Source organism: Heloderma suspectum, chromosome 6 (assembly GCF_057233095.1).
Source record: "Heloderma suspectum isolate Gila_16-S chromosome 6, 16-S_ref, whole genome shotgun sequence".
Taxonomy (NCBI): Eukaryota; Metazoa; Chordata; class Lepidosauria; order Squamata; family Helodermatidae; genus Heloderma; species Heloderma suspectum.
Window position 1 is genome coordinate 111,647,359 of NC_139463.1, and position 19,487 is coordinate 111,666,845.

The 19,487-nt window shown below is 44.6% G+C and overlaps 1 pseudogene; it reads left to right on the forward strand.

Annotated features, from left to right (window-relative positions):
• The first annotated feature begins 14,140 nt into the window (after window positions 1-14,140).
• Window positions 14,141-15,088, forward strand: LOC146342533 (vomeronasal type-2 receptor 26-like; annotated as a pseudogene).
• The last annotated feature ends 4,399 nt before the right edge of the window (window positions 15,089-19,487 follow it).

The following is a 19,487-nucleotide window of genomic DNA, read 5'->3' on the forward strand; positions in this document are numbered from 1 at the left end:
ATGGTACTGCACTTTCCTCTTTCTTTGATGAAAGCTATAGTATTCATCCTGAGTGCTACTTTTATTGGTAGAAAGGTGCAGTACAAATACAGGAAAAAAAGAGGTAAGCCTTCATCTTCACTGTTGTCAGTATTTTCATCATCACAATTCTCATAGTTCCAGGCAATGATCCAAGCCTGTTTATATAATCAGTGAAACACACACACACCCACACACCATAAAATGTGTGCTTATATGGTGCACACAAATGATCAGTTGGAATAAATGTGTGCAGTAGTGCAACACACTTATTTAATGTTTGGCTGTTACAGAGTCAAAACCAGAATGGGGCATCCTTTGGACAAATCCCAGAGCCCCAGTATACCAACAAGGTTCATAATCATGGCTGATTCCTGCTCTGGGAACCCAACTTTAAAAGCCTCCAGTCCAGCACTCCAAGCCTAGTTGGATATCTCAGTATAGCCGTCATTTAAATTCCTTAGAGGTTACAGACTAATAATTTATGATTACAGGCTAATTTATGGTTACAGGCTAACAGAAGTCAGTTGTTCATCATAACTTTGGCAGAAAGAGCAGTGTGAATGTGGGAAAAAATCACCATTATAGAAGGACTTGGGAAATAAGTGGAAGATACTTCCCCAGATGTAGGAAATAAAAGACGCTGTTATGGCTGGAACTTCACTTGAAGCATGTCAACATTTAACTGTTGTAGAAAGCCAAAGAAGAATACTTTACACTCTATTGGGTGTAGCTGAAGAATGAACTGAGTTGTGTCAGATGAACAGGGATGTACGAAACCACTAACCTGTTTCATAAGAGGCATCCGTGGGGGCGGGGAGGCACTCCATCCCTTCCCCCTGGAATCCTCCCCGGCCGGCTCCGCTCCATGGCGACTCTGCAGAGCCGCCGGCTGGGTGCATCCACAGCCAGACATCTGGCTGTGGCAGGTCTGCAGACGCAAATGGATGCCGGCTGCCATTTGCGTAGCGGCTGCCATTTGCGTCCCTTCGCTGAGCCATGATAGACTACATAAATATTTATGTAGCCTATCATGGCAAAGAGCAGGGACTAGGGATGGCGAAGAATTCCGCCACGGATTTCAGTGAGGCTAAATGCACTGGCGTTCAGCCCCCCGAAACCCGTGGTGGAAAGGCTTCCCACCCCCCGCCACCATACGGATTCCCCCCGGGATGAAGCTTACCTGGGGCAGAGACGGAGGTGGCGGTGGCAGCTCCGGCGGTGGCTCCGGCGGCGGCTCCAGCGGCAGCGGCTGGTCTCTCACCCGCTGCTGCAGCCGCAAATGGTGGCCATCATGGCGGCCACCATTTGTGTCCTGTCAGGCTGTCATGATAGGCTACGTAAGTATTTACGTAGCCTATCACGGCAAAGAGCAGGGACGCAAATGGTGGCTACTATGCTGTTTGCGCCTGTGCTCTTTCCATGTTAGGCTATGTAAGTATTTACATAGCCTATCACGGTAAAGGCAGCCATGCCAATGGCAGCCACTATGCCATTCATGTGGCTGCCTTAACCGTGATAGGCTACGTAAATACTTACGTAGCCTATCATGGAAAGAGCAGCGGTGCAAATGTCATAGCGCCTGCCATTTGTGCCGCTGCTCTTTGCTGTGATAGGCTACGTAAATACTTACGCAGCCTATCACGGCAGCCTGGCAGGATGCAAATGGTGGCTGCTATGACAGCCACCATTTCTGGCCACAGCAGCCCTGCCACATCCGGAACTCTGGCTGTGGACGGCCCTGGCCGGTGGCTCCGCAGAGCTGCAGCGGACCGGAGCTGGCCAGGGAAGATTCCGGGGGGAGGGAAGGAGCACCTCCCCCCTATGTTGGATCCCCCACTGTGGAGCCAGGTAAGGGATTCGAACATTCCTAGCAGGGACAGAAATGGTACAGTGGATGCCATTTGCGTACCCGCTCTTTGCCGTGATAGACAATGTAAATATTTACGTAGCCTATCATGGCTCAGGGAAGGGACGGAAATGGCGGCTGGTGTAGCAGCCGCCCTTTGTGGCCGCCACTGCTGGAGCTGCCGCCGCTGCCACCACCGCTGGAGCCGCAGCCAGGTAGGCTCCATTCCACAGGGCTTTCGTGGGGTGGTGGGGCTGGTTGCTCCATTCCATCACGGATTCCAGTTGGCCAAATTCACTGGAATTCGGCCTACCTGGGATCTGTGGCAGAATTCTCTGACATCCCTACAGATGAACATTTCAACATACTGTCTATATCATTCTCCACAGACCTATTGACAGGAAGGGCTAGAATGTACATACTCACCCCAAACCTATATAGTAGTAAGAAAACCTTCCATTCTCATGTAACAGCTTTTCTGCAGTTAACCTCTTAGCAATGCCCCCCTTTTTTTTTACTTTTAAGTGTTTCAGGTTATTTCCAGTGCATCTTTTGCATTTCTACCATTCAGTTATTGCGTTTATTGATACTGATGGTGACTGGAATGATATAAATCAATTTATGTGTGAATACATCCCTTTCAGTTCAATGGGATTGACTTCTGAGTAGACATGTATAGGATTGAAATCAGTGAGACATAAATTAGTTATGAAAACTTTTTAATGCTGATTTCAAATTGATGCAGCTGAGTCCAACCAAGCACACCATCCTTGCATGATAAGCTCGAGCTGGTACTGTTTACCACTTTGCATGCAATCCATTTAGTCCAAAGACATTAAGTTAAGTTTAGTGTTCATCACTATAGATATACCACACAAAGCAGATGGATTTCGACACAGGGTGCAACTCTTATTGCAGAATCCTGACTCAGAACTACCAGCACATCCTGGCGTTGGTATTTGCTGTAAAGGAAATCAATAAAAACTCACAGATGTTACCCAACAACACCTTGGGCTTCCTCATCTATAATAGCCAGTTTTTTGCACGGTGGACATACCAGGCATCAATGGGTCTTCTCTCCACACGGAATAGATTCATTCCTAACTACAAATGTGATGTCCAGGACAATCCAATAGCAATTCTTGGAGGACCTGACTTTGAAGTCTCTCTCCACATGGCAACTATTCTGAACATGTATAAGATTCCTCAGGTAAGCACTGCACATGGAACATGTGATTTTAATAAGTCGTTATTTCTTATCAGGGTTTTTTGTTTTGGAGAGAGGAAGTGGCATGACTGAAATAAAGAGACACATATTGCCTCAAAGTCAAATCCAGCATGATTCTGTCAGACTTCTAGAACAAAATAATTCATGGGTATTCCTTTATTCAGGAATGATGAAATAATGGAGGGTCTCATTCATATATTCCCTAAAGCCATGAGAGTATCACAAGTAAGTCGTGTTTCAGGGCCAGTTCATGCCAGCAGCAACATCATCTGGTAATGTTTTTTCAAACTCTTCAGAATATAGTTAGGCTTTTGTATGTTTAGATAGTTCACCACGAAATGTAACAATAAGAAGAAGATGAAATGCCTGGAAGTACTGTGGAGTCTGACCTTCTTCTTAATTTGTTTTCCATCTCTCTGCAGCGAAGCTTTTTCGGATGGGTGCGTTCTCACATGTGATTTCTACTCACATATAACACACACACACACACACACACACAGGAACACACCTGCAATCCCAAAAAGTTTGAATTCTGGAAAATGTAACCCCTGATTCTGCTAAATGTATAAATTAGTGCTTTAACAACCATTTTGAGTTCTATGCAAAACAGACATTTTAACCTGTCAGCATGACTTAGGAGTAGTGCAGTATTTGCTCATTTGAGGTTTACAGAAGCAACTCTGGTTGTGTGTATTCAATTGTTAAACATGGGCATCATGTTCTGGGGTTAGAGAGTAGTGACAAATGTTATCAGGAAGGTCCACTGCCAAAGTTCTCTTCAACTCTTTTTGAGAAAAGGGGAAGCCAGCAATGGCAAAAATGAGAGAACGAAAGTGGTGAAATCTGGAGACAAGATGAGGCTTTTGAAGTATCAGTAATAGGTAAATAACATTGTGTAAATAACTCAAAAGCATTGTGTGTTTAGGTATTGTAGATTCTAAATGGTCCCCAAGATCTTATGGCATGATAAGAACATCAAAGGATAAAGGAAATCCTTCCCCAAAGAACAATGTGTTATAATGTATAGTCTGTGACTAATGCAAGGAAGTTTGCAAATTCAGTTTAGAATATAAAGGGGTGACTTTCTAAGAGATACTACATAGCACTGCAGTGCACAGCAGCCTGGCATCTTTCGGTGTTGTTCTCTCCCTTGTCTGTTGGTTGAGGTCAGTGAAGGGTGGCAGGTGTGTTGGCCCAAGTCTATACCAGGTGTAGACCAGTGGCTGTTCAGCAGCTCTCATGAACTCCCACTGCCTCTTCTATTTGTGGCATCTCTAGTTTATGTCAACCAACAACTGAATCAATTCAGTGAAGGCTCAGACGCTTCCTAAGGCAAAAGAAAAGCAGAACAGTGTGGGACATCTTTACTGTTCCCAGACACTCCTTCCTCCCCATCTGGATTTGGGCCTGAAGGAGCATGGAAAGGTGAGGGTGCATTGAGGATAAGTGCTAAACAAGCAGTCCTCCCTGACCAGGTAAAGCAATGGTGAAGCATTTCCATAGGTGCTATTGAAGTGCTGATCAAGATGGGGCTGGGTGGTCAGGGAATAGAGAAGACCTTGCACAAGTCCTCCTCCCTTCCAGGGCCAGTCCAAGTGGAATGCTGCACCAGAACCATAATGAGTGGCATGGAAGCAGTGATCCATGAGATCCATGAGGTGGAATGGGATTTAGCCAGAGAAGGGAAGAGGCTGCAATTCCTTCTTCCTTCCCTGGCCAGCCTGGTCACTTTAATTGGTGCATTTTTAAAGTTGGGCATTTAAAAGCTGGAGATACACACACACGAAAACACACACACACACACACACACACACACACACATATATATATATATAATATGTTTTATTTATTTTTGTCTTTATACATAAAAAAAAAATACCAACAACCTGATCAATAACTACAATTTCCCAACAATACAATATTCTTAGGAGGACACAACAGTAATGAAAAGGAGGAGAAAGGAAAAGGGGGGGGGGAAGGATTTTTTTCTTTTTTAAAGGGTTAAATTTAAACTCCAATACACATGGGCTTCAAATCCCATTCTAGTTTAAAAACTATACCTGTAACATTAGCAATATTACAATGTAATAATCAACCTTACATTTGATTTCAATATCATATCATCAGTCTTATAGCAAGGAAGCAGGCCTACAATTCATTCCCAGTAACCATATATTGCTCTTAAATTAGAATGTAATAATAATAATAAAGCTTAACAGTTTAGGAAAGGAAAGGTTCCTCCTGCGCCAGCACTGGGTCATTACTGACCCCTAGAGGGACGTCGCTTTTGCTGGCGTTTTCATGGCAGACTATAGTGGAGTGGTTTGCCATTGCCTTCCCAGTCATGACTACCTTTCCCCCAGCAAGCTGAGTACTCATTTTACTGACCTCGGAAGGATGGAGGGCTGAGTCGACCTGAGCCGGCTACCCGAGACCCGGCTTGTGCTGGGGGATCGAACTCAGGTCGTGGGGAGAATTTTGGTTGCAATACTGCCGCCTACCACTCTGCACCACACGAGGCTCTTTAACAGTTTAACCAACCAAAAATCTTACTAAGTAGTCTTATAGTAATGATGATGATGATGATAATAATAATAATAATATGAAATTATAATGTTATATAATAATAAAGCTTGGAAGCAACCTTACAACAGTCAGTAATATATTTTATACTAAATATATAAATGAGTGTGCACAATACACCCTCAAGCAATATATTTACATACAGCATATCATATCCATTTTAGAGAATGAGAATTTAAAGAAAAATAAAAAAGAGAAGAAAAATGAAAGAAAGAAAACGAATATATGTATAATCAGTTATCTCTGGCCTAGCCTGAATCATGCAGACTAAACATAGACAGTTAACAAAACTTGCTTAAAGAATCCAGTTCATGGGGCTGGAACAGAAATCTCATGCATTTTTACATTCAGCCATTCCTCTGCTATTTCATGATTTCGGAACTTCTTCATCTGACCTTCAGAAACAATGCAAAATGTAGCAGGATATTTTAAGTGATATTGTAAGTTCATTTGTTTTGCCAGATTTTTCACCTTGATGAATTGCCTTCTTTTATCAGCCACCTCTTTGATGTAATCTGGAAATAACATAACTTTATCTTGTTTCCAAAAAAGGTTTCCACCCTCCCTTGCCAAACACAGGATATAATTCTTTGTGGAGATTCTTACAAATTGGACTATAATCATATAACCAGTCCCTTTAGCATTTGGCACACAAAATGCCTGCTCAATATCAAGTAAATAATCAGATGGCACAGGGAGTATCTCATGCAAAAGCTTGTCTACGAAGGTAGGCAAATTTACATCACTAGGCCAATTTTTAATACCAATAATACGTACATTGGATCTGCCCATGAAGGCCTTCAGTTGGGAAAGTCTGACATAAATTTTTGAAAAAAGCTTGTGTCATAATTTCGTTCATTGTCAGCCTATCTTGCAGCTTGTTAACGTTCACCTCCATTTTTTGCCAAGAAGTGTTAATTAAATCCACAGCCCCTTGCAGGGCGGTGATGGAATTTTGAATTGAATCCAACCTCTTAGCTTGCTCCACAAATTGTGAAGATAAAGTTTTTATTCAGAGTAAGTAACTCCCCTGTATCTTCTGTTCTCGGAGCCTTTGCCAAAGGAGGTACGGGGGAGTGGGCAGTGATGCAGTTCCTTTCTTTCTCCTCGCTGTAGCCATGTTTCTCTTCAAGCAAATCTTGCAGGTCCTCAAATATTCTCAAATATTGTTGACATTTCTTAAACTATCCCTCAGATGTTGTTGATATTTCTTAATCCATATATTACAATGGAACATGTCAGCTCTGTTTTCTCCTATTAGATAGGAGTTTCAAAACAGCTTTTTGTGATGATTAAGCTCTGGAAGGCTAGTCTCGGAATCCAGCCCCCCCGCTGCTTCTCAGAGAGTACTTTTCTCCAAGATCTCATCCAGATGTTGCCTTGCCACCCTTTTAATTCCAGGGGGGAGATGAAAAGGTTTTTCAACCTTTTAAAAAGCTGTTTGAGATAGCGTCCCATGGAGACTCCGTGGAATGCTGTGAGGGCGAAATTGATTCCAACCGGAAGTCAAAGCTGGATATTTTTAAGGTGTGAGGGTTTTTTGCTTTAATGAATGTGGGGTGGGGGTACTTTTGAACAATGCACAATTTGCATGTTCAAAACTCCCCCCCCCCAATGTTGCAAATTACAATAAGAAAGAGCTGAACCATGTTTTGAAGTAAAGTTCGGAGAGTTTCAGCAAACTTGAGAATTCCTGGTTCTCTCATACCTAGATTAATCAAAAAAAGAGGGGGGAATTGAATTCTCTGGGTACATAAAACTTTCCTGATGACAAAATTTGAAAAATGAATATTTCATGTCAGTGGGAAATTAAAAACAACCACCACCACCACCACAACCACACATTATACTTTCAAAAGTGTATCAATGCACACTTGCATGTCTTTATTTTGAAGGTCTCTATCTACCCTTCTTTCTTTCTTTCTTTCTTTCTTTCTTTCTTTCTTTCTTTTTTCTTTAGCTATTATATGGCTCTCCACCTGTCATAAATAACAGACCGAGAGCCTTCTTTTCCCATTGGATATTCCCAAATGGGGACCATCAATACAGGGGGATTCTCCAGTTGCTGCTGTTTTTTAAGTGGACATGGATTGGGGTGATTTTTGTGCATGAGGACAATAGAGAGAGATTTGCATGGGATGTAGTTCCAACATTTGTTCAAAGAGGTATCTGCTTTGATTTCATAGAAAAATTCCCAACACTTACATATTTCAATAACATGGATGAAATGGTGGCAGAGGGGATTAAAACCTTCAGTGTTGTCATGAGAAGCACTACTAATGTTCTGGTCATTCATGGTGAACTTCAGAGCATGATCATTTTGAGAATGCTTCCTGACTTGTCGGATTATGAGGATTTACCATTCAAGGCAAAAGTCTGGATTATGGTAGCCCAGATGGATTTCACATCAGTTCCCTTTCAAAGATGTTGGAACATAGACTTCCTCCATGGTGCGTTATCATTTACAATTCACTCAAAGGAGGTGTCGGGATTCCGGCCATTTCTTCAGAGGAGAAATCCTACCTTAGAGAAAGATGATGGCTTCATCAGGGTCTTCTGGGAAGAAGTATTTGGATGTTTTTTCTCCAGTTCCATGGCAGACGAGCAAGGTGGGGCAATCTGCACTGCGGCGGAGAGGCTGGAAACTCTTCCTGCATCTGTCTTTGAAATGAGCATGACTGGCCACAGCTACAGTGTCTACAGTGCAGTCTATGCTGTGGCACATGCCTTGGATGCCACGCATTCACTCAAATATAAACACAGAAGAATGATGGATGGAGGGCTGTGGAAGCTTCGAAATCAACAGCTGTGGCAGGTAATGCACAGCTGTAGTTGCCATGTACGCCTCCTGCTATTTTCCGCATGCTTGATATGATGGCCTGGAAAATGCCACTTAAGAGGTAAGGACAAAAGTATCAGCAAGGGTCGAGCTTGTGGGGGTTTTCCAAGTTCCATCTTAAAGTATGGCCCCCTTTGTTCCCATTTCTGATTCAAGCCCCCCACCCCAGTTTGAATGTGAAAAGCATGGATTTTGGACCATGTTTTAAAAGTGCATAACCAAATGGGTACTAATGTGAAAATGCATTGTGCATTTTTAATGTCCACTTTTCTCTAAAGCACAAATTTTGCAAATGACCATCACAATCTCAAGAAAGAATATATTCAAATGATTGCCATTGCTTGTATTTGTGATCATTTGTCATAGAACTGATTTGCAAAGTTCAAAATTTATTTGACTCTTGCACGGCTGTTTTCCAATAGACTACTTCAATATTCTTTGTTTGCACTGTGATTATGAATTGTGGTAGTCTGTGGTTCTAGGCACTGTATTTGAATTAATTTATGAGTTCTTATCAGCAGTCCTGACCAAAATAATGAAGCTCTGGGAGAAGGTCTCTTTCTTCGCTTTGGATGCCGCTTTGGACCCTCTGAATCAGTCCTGCTTCAACTCAGACCACTTCAGATCCCCTCTGCGTTGACTCAGTTCTGGATCCCTGTCTCTGAAATGCAGCCATTTTTTCCCAGTTATTCAGTCGTCCCCCTTCCTCCACCACTTTCACTGATTGGAGATTGCTGGGTTACATTCAGCCCTGATTGGGCAACTCGAGTTTCCATTCACCAAAGCTCCCTCCCCTCCCCCCTTCCCCCCTCCCTCCTCCTCAACCCCTCACTGAACTTTCTCAAGTTGATAGTTTTGGCGCCAGGTAGGGATGGACGAAAGTCCCTTACTTGATCCCGATGCTTGCTTCGCGGTGGGGGGGAGGCACTCTGTCCCTCCCCCTGAAATTCTGGGTGGGGGGGAGGCGCCCTGTCCCTCCCCACCGAAATTCTGGGTGGGGGGGAGGCACCCCATCCCTCCCCGCTGAAATTCTGGCCGGGGGGGGAGGTGCCCCGTCCCTCCGGCCGCGAACCTCGTCTCCTGCCAGGATGCAAATGGCGGCAGCCATAGCCGCCGCCGTTTGCATCCCTGCAGTCAGCCGTGATAGGCTACGTAAATCTTTACGCAGCCTATCATGGCTGACTTTAAAAAAAAAAAAGCGTGTACGCAAATGGCAGCGCCCACGGCCGCCGCCATTTGCATTCCTTATTTTAGCACGTCTTAGTCTACGTCAAGATTTACGTAGACTAAGATGGTGAAAATAAGGGGAACGAAAATAGTGTAGCAGACGCTACGCTATTTGCGTTCCCCTTATTTTCGCCGTCTTAGTCTACATAAATGTTTATGTAGACTAAGACGTGCCAAAATAAGGAACGCAAATGGTGGCGGCCATGGCCGCCACCATTTGCATATGCGCATTTTTGTGTATTTTTTTTAAAGTCAGCCGTGATAGGCTACATAAACATTTACGTAGCCTATCATGGCTGACTGCAGGGACGCAAATGGCGGTGGCTACGGAAAACATTTATGTAGCCTATCACATTTTTTTTTAAAAAACCTAGCCGTGTTAGGCTACGTAAATCTTTACGTAGCGTATCACCTTTAAAAAAAAAACACAAAAAACTGGAAATGGCAGCGGCGGCAGCCGGTCGGAAGACCGGCTGCCGCAGCTGCCGCTGCCACCCCGCTGCCACACCGCCGCCGGAGCCGCCGCCGGAGCCGCCGCCTCCAGGAAGATCCTCCCAAGGTAAGTCTCGTCCCAGGGGGGCGGGGGGTGGAGGGCCATTCTGCCACTGATTTCAGGGGGCCGAATGTGCTGGCATTTGGCCTCCCCGAGATCCATGGCAGAATTTTCGTACATCCCTACTCAGAGTGAGCTGCCATTTTGTGCAACAGTGGTGTGGATTGGTCTCTTCTGGGAAGGGGATGCTGCGTAATTGATGAATGCAAAGGGGCCATTTATACAACATAAAGACAGAGGCGTAAAAAGCTGTCTTGGCTGCAATCCTTTGCAGTAGCACACCAAAGAAGGATAACTCAAAGCTGAGGCTCTGACCAAATCAATTTAAAGAAGGAGCCAATTAACAGATACACACAATAGGAAAGAGGAGGGTGAAGGGTTTGGAGGCTACATGTGTAGATCATCCTCCAGAAAGAGATGGGGAGGTTTAGGATAACCTTTCTGTTGGGCTGAAGCCTATTTCCATAGACAGATGAATTATCATGCCTAGAAACTGGTCTGAGTGGCAACAAGGGGAATTATATGTCCTTTTAAATTGAGGCTTGAGATGGTCCTGGGTGCTCACCTTTACACATCTGCATGTGTGATGATAGAGGCTTGGACAAATCACCAGCCAGTTATGGAGGGATTCTGGTCCCTTTCCCAATGAGCTAAGGAGCATTGAGAGACAGGTCTGAAGAAGAAACCATCACCCTCCCAATGGTGTCCCATGAAGATCAGCAAAATTCCTTCTCCGGGTGGGTGCATCCCTGTTGATGCACCCACCCGGGGTGATCTAATTAATGAACTTGGCCAAATGTAACATCACCAAGCACATGAATGAAAAGGCTGTGCATGTCCCTTAGTCGATGCTGCACTTTAGCTATATATTTATTTACTTGTTTTGCAATTGCATACACACTGACCTGGGAGTAAGTGCTATTGAACTCAGCAGAACTTATTTCTATGTAAACGTGCATAGGGATGCACTGTTAGTTAATCAAAGTGAAGTACTGGTTTGCTACCAAAATAACAGTTTTGGTAGCAAAGGATGAAATCTTTTACCTGGAAAAAAATCCCAAAACATTGGCTGGGTGAATGGTTGCTGGTTAAATGCTGCAACATTTTATTGGGAGGGAGGGTATCTGATCTGAAATAGCTGGTGCTAATAGCTCCACTGGCAAGGTTTTGGAGAAGGGGTCACCTAGGGATGTTAGAGAATTCCACCACGGATCCCAGGGGGGCTGAATTCCAGTGAATTCAGCCCCCCAGAATCTGTGGCAGAATGGAGAACCTGCTCCCACCACCCCACGAAAGCCCCCCGGAACGGACCCTACCTGGAGGCTGCTCCGGCTGCAGCTTTGGCTCCAGCGGTGGCTCCAGTGGCGGCTCCAGCTGCTGCTGGGCTGCTGCGGATGCAAAAGTCATCCTGAGTAGGGGACACCATTTGCGTCCCTGTGGTAGCCCGTGATAGGCCACGTAAATATTTACGTAGCCTATCACAGCTGAAGCGGGGACGCAAATGGCTACGTAAATATTTACGTAGCCTATGACAGTTAAAAAGGGAATGCAAATGGCATAGGGGATGCCATTTGCATTCCCTTTTTAGCTGTGATAGGCTACGTAAATATTTACGTAGCCTATCACAGCTGAAGCGGGGACGCAAATGGCGTCCCCTATGCCATTTGCGTTTCAATTTTCTCTGTGATAGGCTACGTAAATATTTACGTAGCCTATGACAGTTAAAAAGGGAATGCAAATGGCATGGGGACGCCATTTGCATCCCCGCTTTAGCCGTGATAGGCTACGTAAATATTTACGTAGCCTATCACGGGCTACCACAGGGACGCAAATGGTGCCCCCTACTCAGGACGCCATTTGCGTCTGAGGCAGCCTGGCAATGGTTGGAGGCCCCGCTGTGGGTTGGCCTGGCCGATGGCTCTGTAGCCTGGCCGTGGAGCAGAGCTGGCCGAGCAGGATCCTGGAGGGGAGGAATGGATCGCCTCCCCCCCGTCGAGGATTTTGGGGGGAGGGACGGAGTGCCTTGCCCCCACCGCGGATGTCCCTGGATGAAACTAGGTAAGTGTTCCATACATCCCTAGGGTCACCAGCTGAACTGAGAGCTGAAAAGTCCAAACACAAACTTGTCTTTCTTTTACTGAAAGGCACAACCCGTTTCTCTCTGTAATGACCATTGCCATTTGGGTCATAGTAGGACCAAGAAGGAAGGGAAGCCATTTTGCTGCTATGATTGCCTTCCATGTCCAGAAGGGAAGATTTCAAACCAAAGAGGTAAGAAATTCCATATAGAGGGTTGATGACATACATGGACATTAGAATGTGCACAGTACGAATTGCGGAGAAAATGGTTTGGTGCACATTTTTTAGTGAACTCACATTATTCAGATGTCATGGACTGATACAGAAGTTGGAACATAGTGATCCTTGAAACTGTTCACTTCTCTGAATAATATGTTAGAGTCTACAATCCAAACATTGCATAAAAAATTATTTATCAGGGAAAGGTGCATGCAAAAATGTGTATCGTAGGGAAACATATCCACCTTAGTGTACAGAAAAGCATGGCCTTCAAGTTTAAAATGTTGTTCATACTTTTTGGTAGTGGGGATAATAGGATATTGTCCTATATTAGAACTCATGTGCTTTGAGAACTGTATGAATCACCTTGATACAAAGAACAAAAAAAAGGATGGAGGTAGGGAGTAACATACAGCATTTGATATCCAGGGAGAGAAAGCCCTGCAGGGATAGAGCTTCGCTTCGCTTATTGAGATGCTTCAGGAAACTTCTGCTATGCCAGGAACAGAATGCCTTCTTTCAAATATAGAATCATAGAGTCAAAGAATAGCAAGGTTGGAAGGGGCCTACAAGGCCATCGAGTCCAACGCCTTGCTCAATGCAGGAATCCAAGTCAGAGCATCCCTGACAGATGGCTGTCCAGCCTCATCTTGAATGCCTCCAGTGTGGGAGAGCCCACTACCTCCCTAGGGAATTGGCTCCATTGTTGTGTTGCTCTAACAGTCAGGAAGTTTTTCCTGATGTTCAGCCGGAATCTGGCTTCCTGTAACTTGAGCCCATGATTCTGTGTCCTGCACTCTGGGATGATCGAGAAGAGATCCTGGCCTTCCTCTCTATGATAACCTTTTAAGTCCTTGAAGAGCACTATAATATCACCCCTCAGTCTTCTCTTCTCAAGGCTAACCATGCCCAGTTCTTTCAGTCTCTCTTCATAGGGCTTTGTTTCGAGTCCCCTGATCATCTTTGTTGCCCTCCTCTGAACCCTCTCCAGTTCGTCTGCTTCCTTCTTAAAATGTGGTGCCCAGAACTGGACACAGTACTCCAGATGAGGCCTAACCAGTGCTGAGTAGAGGGGAACTAGTACTTCCTGGGATTTGGAAGCTATGCTTCTATTAATGCAGCCCAAAAGAGCATTTGCCTATTTTGCAGCCACATCACATTGTTGGCTCATATTCAGCCTGTGGTCGACAACAATTCCAAGATCCTTCTCGCTTGTAGTGTTGTTGAGCCATGTATCCCCCATCTTTTATCTGTGCATTTGGTTTCTTTTTCCTAGGTGCAGAACTTGGCATTTATCCCTATTAAATGACATTCTGTTGTTTTCTGCCCAGCACTCCAGTCTATCAAGATCACTTTGAATTTTGTTTCTGTCTTCCAAAGCATTAGCAATCCCGCCCAATTCTGTGTCATCTGCAAATATAATAGGAAGAGAAGTTTGCAAACTTGGATTTTTTTTTTTGACCTTGCAGGTTGCTTTAGGCTTTATAATACTGAGGCTCTGGAATTCTGTGTCTAGAGAACTAACCCATGCTTGCTTTTTCAGACATGGACAACTGCTTTCCATGCCCGGAAGGACAATATCCAAGCCACAACAGGAACCTCTGCATTCCAAAGGATATAAGGTATTTGTCTTATGAAGAACCATTGGGGATGAGTTTGGCCACTATTGCCCTTTTCTTTTCTCTTCTCACAGCTTTTGTGCTTGGTATCTTTGTTAAGCACCAGGACACTGCCATTGTCAAAGCCAACAACCAGAACCTCACCTACACTCTCCTGATCTCTCTCCTGCTCTCCTTCCTTTGTGCTTTGCTATTCATCGGCCAACCTGAGAAGGTGACATGTCTCCTTCGGCAAACGGCTTTTGGCAGCATCTTCTCAGTGGCTGTTTCTTGCATATTGGCCAAAACCATCCTTGTGGTTCTGGCTTTCATGGCCACCAAACCAAGGTCCAGCATGAGGAAATGGGTGGGGAAAAAACTGGCAACTTCTATTGTTCTTTCCTGCTTCATTATACAAATGGCTATTTGTACTCTGTGGCTGTCAACCACTCCCCCATTTCTAGATTTTGACAACCACTCCATGACTGATGAAATTCTTCTGGAATGTAATGAAGGTTCAGCTCTCATGTTTTACTCTGTCCTGGGCTTTATGGGCTTCCTGGCCATTGTCAGCTTCAGTGTAGCTTTCCTAGCCAGAAAGTTACCTGACAGATTCAATGAAGCCAAATTTATCACCTTAAGCATGTTGGTGTTCTGCAGTGTTTGGTTGTCTTTTGTTCCATCCTAACTAAGTACCAAAGGCAAATACATGGTGGGTGTAGAGATCTTTTCCATCTTGGCCTCCAGTGCTGGGTTATTGGCTTGTATCTTTTTCCCAAAGTGCTATATCATTGTGGTAAAGCCTGAGCTGAACAACAGGGACCAACTAAGAAGAAGAAAATGTAAAATAAAAAAAGAAAAATCAGGTGCATCCTCAGTGCTTGTTAGCCTCTGAACTTGGATGTTTATGAGTGTCCAGTGCAGACCAGAAGGAGTGGCATCGGTGATCATTACTTCCGCTGCTCCTCCTGCTAGACATTTTCAATACATGAGCGAGTGGGATGATTCTGTTGGATGTTTGACTTGATGTATATACAAATCTGTTCTGAGAGGGCAGGGAAGGAGGCCAGCCTCTCCAGTCTCCTCCCCTCCCTGCCCACTTGAATGCACCCTTTGCTCCCTCTCCATGGTAGAGTTTCTGACCTCATAGAAGCAGCCGGCACAATTCTTGAGAGAGAGACAGAAAGAGAGAGAGAGAGAGAGAGAGTGTGTGAGAGAGAGAGATGGTAGTATTTGGAAATGCCAACAAGCTGAAACAAGCTTTGAGAAACAATCCAGAGAACCTCAATGACATTGAACATCATATGTTCACCCATCCCTAATGGACCTACAGAATAGATTCTGTACTTTAGCCACCTCCAAAGCTGAAGTGATTTGAGTGAGAGATCCTTTTCCTACATGTTTGCTGTGTCTCACACATGCCTTTTGGCAAAACCTAAATGGGATTCCCTCCCCACCAGCAATGGCTTTCTTCTCACCACTCTTCCATCTTGCCCAGCTTCGTGGACCATCTGGGTGATAGTTGTCCCATGGACAGTTTCTACTATCTCAGTTGTGGATCTCTCCAGCTCCTTCAGAATTACCACTGGCCTCTTGGTTGCTTCTCTGAATAATGTCCTCCTCACCCAGTCACTGAGTTTTGGTGGACGGCCCTCTTTAGGCAGAGTCATGGTTGTGCTAAATTCTTTCCATTTTGGAAGAATGGATTTAACAGTGCTCTAGGGGATGTTCGTAGTTTGGGATTTTTTTATTATTTCTTTTAATAACCCAACCCTGCTTGGCGCTTGTCCAGAACATTATCCTGGACTTCTTTTGATAGCTCCTAGGACTTCAGAATGCTGTTTGTTTATAAATGCTCTCCAACAAACTCTAGGGCCTTCCAGAAACAGGTGTATTGAATCTGAGATCATGTGGGTCTGGTCTGAACACAGGTGGACTCCATTCATCTAATTATATGTCTTCTGAAAGCAGTTGGTTGCACCACAGCTTATTTTGAGGTATCACAGCAAAGGGGGTGGTGAATACTTACAGAATCCAGACATTTCAGTTTTTTATTTGTAAATCATTTTGTAAAATATGTAGATCTTTTCCCCCACTTTGACATCATGGACTATTTTATGTAGGTCAGTGACAAGAAATCCTAATTAAATCCATTTTAATTGCAGGTTGTAACACAACAAAATGTGGGAAAGTCAAAGGGGTGTGTGTGAATATTTATGCAAGGCAGTGTATTACAAATGTGTGCATGCAGGGGAAGGTAGATATTTGGAAGTAAAGATAAAAAGACATGTCTGATCTCAGAGTCCTCTATTTCTAAAATGGACAAACAAGCAAGCAAACAAAAAACAATAAAAATATAACTGTGTTAATACTAGGAATATTGTAACCTACAGATTCCTAGGTAACAGCTTTTGTACCTGGGATATGCATAAGATGGTTACCTGCCGATCGGTGATCACCAAATACCCAAATCCTACAGCATGATATCCCAAGACAAGAACAATTCTGTCACAATGCCAACAAGATTCAGGATATGGGGAGACAGCGTCTAGGAGTGTGTATGTATGTATGTATGTATGTATGTATGTATGTATTACATTTGTATACTGTCCAATAGCCGAAGCCTTCTCTGGGCAGTTCACAAAAATGAAAACTACAAAATGCTTAATAAAATTCCATATAAAGTATGCAAGCTCAAAACTACAGTATAGAAGTGCAAGCAGAAGAAAACCTAGAAGCAATGTAGAGATTTAAAATACAATAGCAGATTTAAAACAACAGCGCTACAAGACTTAAATTCTAAAATGACTGGGAAGATAAAAAGGCCTATACCTGGCACTGGAAAGAGCAGAACAGAAACAGCAGAAGTTCATTACATTTCGATGTTACATGATTAGTCATCACTGTATTTCGACATTACATTGGTCCTTCCATTGCACAGCAGCAAAGTTGGAATGCTAAATGTTGAAATAGGATTGCAGACTGACTGTTGTATCTTCTGCAGGCTTGAGGGCAAAGATGGACTGAGCTTACATCATTTTCCGCATCAACAGCGTGGGGTTCTGGGCTGACAGCAGGCACACAAGGCCTTTGTTTTGGTTGCCAGCTGGGCCTGGACAAGTGGGCCAGTACTGAGTGGATGAACAGGCATGGCATGTGCTGGCACCAGTGAACCCCAGCTATCACACAAGAACACGGGGGATCCGCAGCCTCAGGTGCTGTTAAGCCATTTGAGCGGCAATTATCTTGAACAGTTGAAGGGTAAAGCTCCGATATTACACACCGTAAATGGCTGCATTTAGCTTAAACTAAGACCTTTACAGCTGCAAATGGCATCCTGGACGCCATTTGCTTCCTCAGTCAATACCCCCTAGCCCACGATACAGTATGGCAGCTGTGTCGCTGGCACTTCGGAGCCAGCCGGCATCTCCACGGAATCACCGCGGAGCGGAGCCGCCCGAAGAGGATTCTGAGGGGAGGAACGGATCGCCTCCCCCCCGAGGGCGGATTCCCCATGGACTGGCAGGTAGGGAATCCACCCATCCCTAATCATACTGCCCTTATACAAATCTGTGGTGCAACCACACTTGGAATATTCTGTGGTCACTGCACCTAAAAATGGGTATTGTAGAGTTGGAAAAAGTGCTGAAAAGAGCAACTAAAATGTTCAAGTGACTGGAGTTACTCCCCAATGAGAAAAAGTTAGCTTAGAGAAAAAGCAACTGAGCTTAGAGAAAAAGCAAGTGAAGGGAGACATGATAGAAGTGTACAAAATTATACATGGTGTGGAGAAAGTGGATTCAGGATAGATACGTATATGGTAGTACTTCCTCACACAATGTCTAGTTAAAATATGGAATTCAATATCACATGTTTTAGTGATGTCCACCAATTCTGAAGGATTTAAAAGGGGATTTGACAATTTCATATTGGATAAGGCCTATCAATGGTGACTAGTCCGGATGGATATATCTTACCTCCATTATCAGAGGCAATATGCCTATGTACACCAGTTGCTGGGGGACATGGGCAGGAGGGTGCTGTCCTCCTTGTGGGTTTCTAATGGGCAGCTGCTTGGCTACTGTGTGAACAGGATGCTGGACTAGATGGGCCCTTGGTCTGATCCTGCAGGGCCCTTCTTTGAGAGATGCTAGGGCACATTGCAAAGCGAACCAGGAAAATTTAGGGGCAGGGCTCACATGCTCTGCTAGGATAGCTACTCTTGGAAGCCATCATAGGAGGGAGCTACCCTAAGGGAGAGACATCACTGCAAAGTCTGACCGAGAGAGATTCACACCCAAACTCTTGGCAACTCCATTAGGGATTGCAGATTAGTGGTTTAGGAGCCTGAGGCAGTCTGAGAGTGTTCCTGGGATTGCATTTGTAAAGAAGCCAGTTCTGAGCAAAATAAAGTAGTGACAGCCTGAAGATTGTCTCCCTGTGGTGCTGATTGTGAAGGGGGAAGGATGATCCACATCTGACACATGCTCAGCCTTTGAGCACATGCTCAGGACTTAGTTTTCAGAACCAGAACTGGAGTTCACACACAAATCCTTTGGAATGCAAGTCTAATCCTATTTCTCTGCAAGCTTCTAGCAACCTAGTTAAAGAGGGGAACGAGGCTTTTTGATGCCTCTATTGTTAATGGATTGGCAGTCAGGAACACTTGCTGATCACTGCAAATCGCCCAGAGATCTACCAGGAGGGCCAGATCTACCTTCTGCTCACCCTTGCCATAGCTCACCCAACATCTGTCCCTCGACTCATTCTTCTCTGTGTGTGTGAGGGCGGGGGGCACAATTCAACTTGTCAGCTAGACTGGTTTACTTTTTCCAGTTCCAGTAATGTACAGTGTAAGTGCTGAAATATTTCATAAAATACAGAGACAATCCCTCATATTAATTACTTAATTCATTTAGGGAGCAATCCTATAGCCACTAGTTAGTGGCGAGACGACCAGAGGATATCTTCTTTTTCAGGAACCAGCCTCGAAGCCCATGCTCCGAGGTTGGTTCCCGGAGGACTGACCTTCCCGGGCGCAAGAGGAGCACAAGGTGGCTGAAACTGGGCATTCTGGGGGGTGTTCTGGGGCGGGGAGGGTGGAAATGCCGGTATGACACGTCCAACGGGTCGTCCAGCAGCTTCCTCCCCCGCTCTGCTGTTCCATGGCTAGTGAGCCACAATCGGCTGTCTAACCAAAAATGCAGGGCAGGAGGAGTGTGGAGGGAACAATCCCCTCCATGCTTCTCCTGCCCTGCATTGTATAGGTGGTCGCCTCTGAGTTTGGAGGCTGC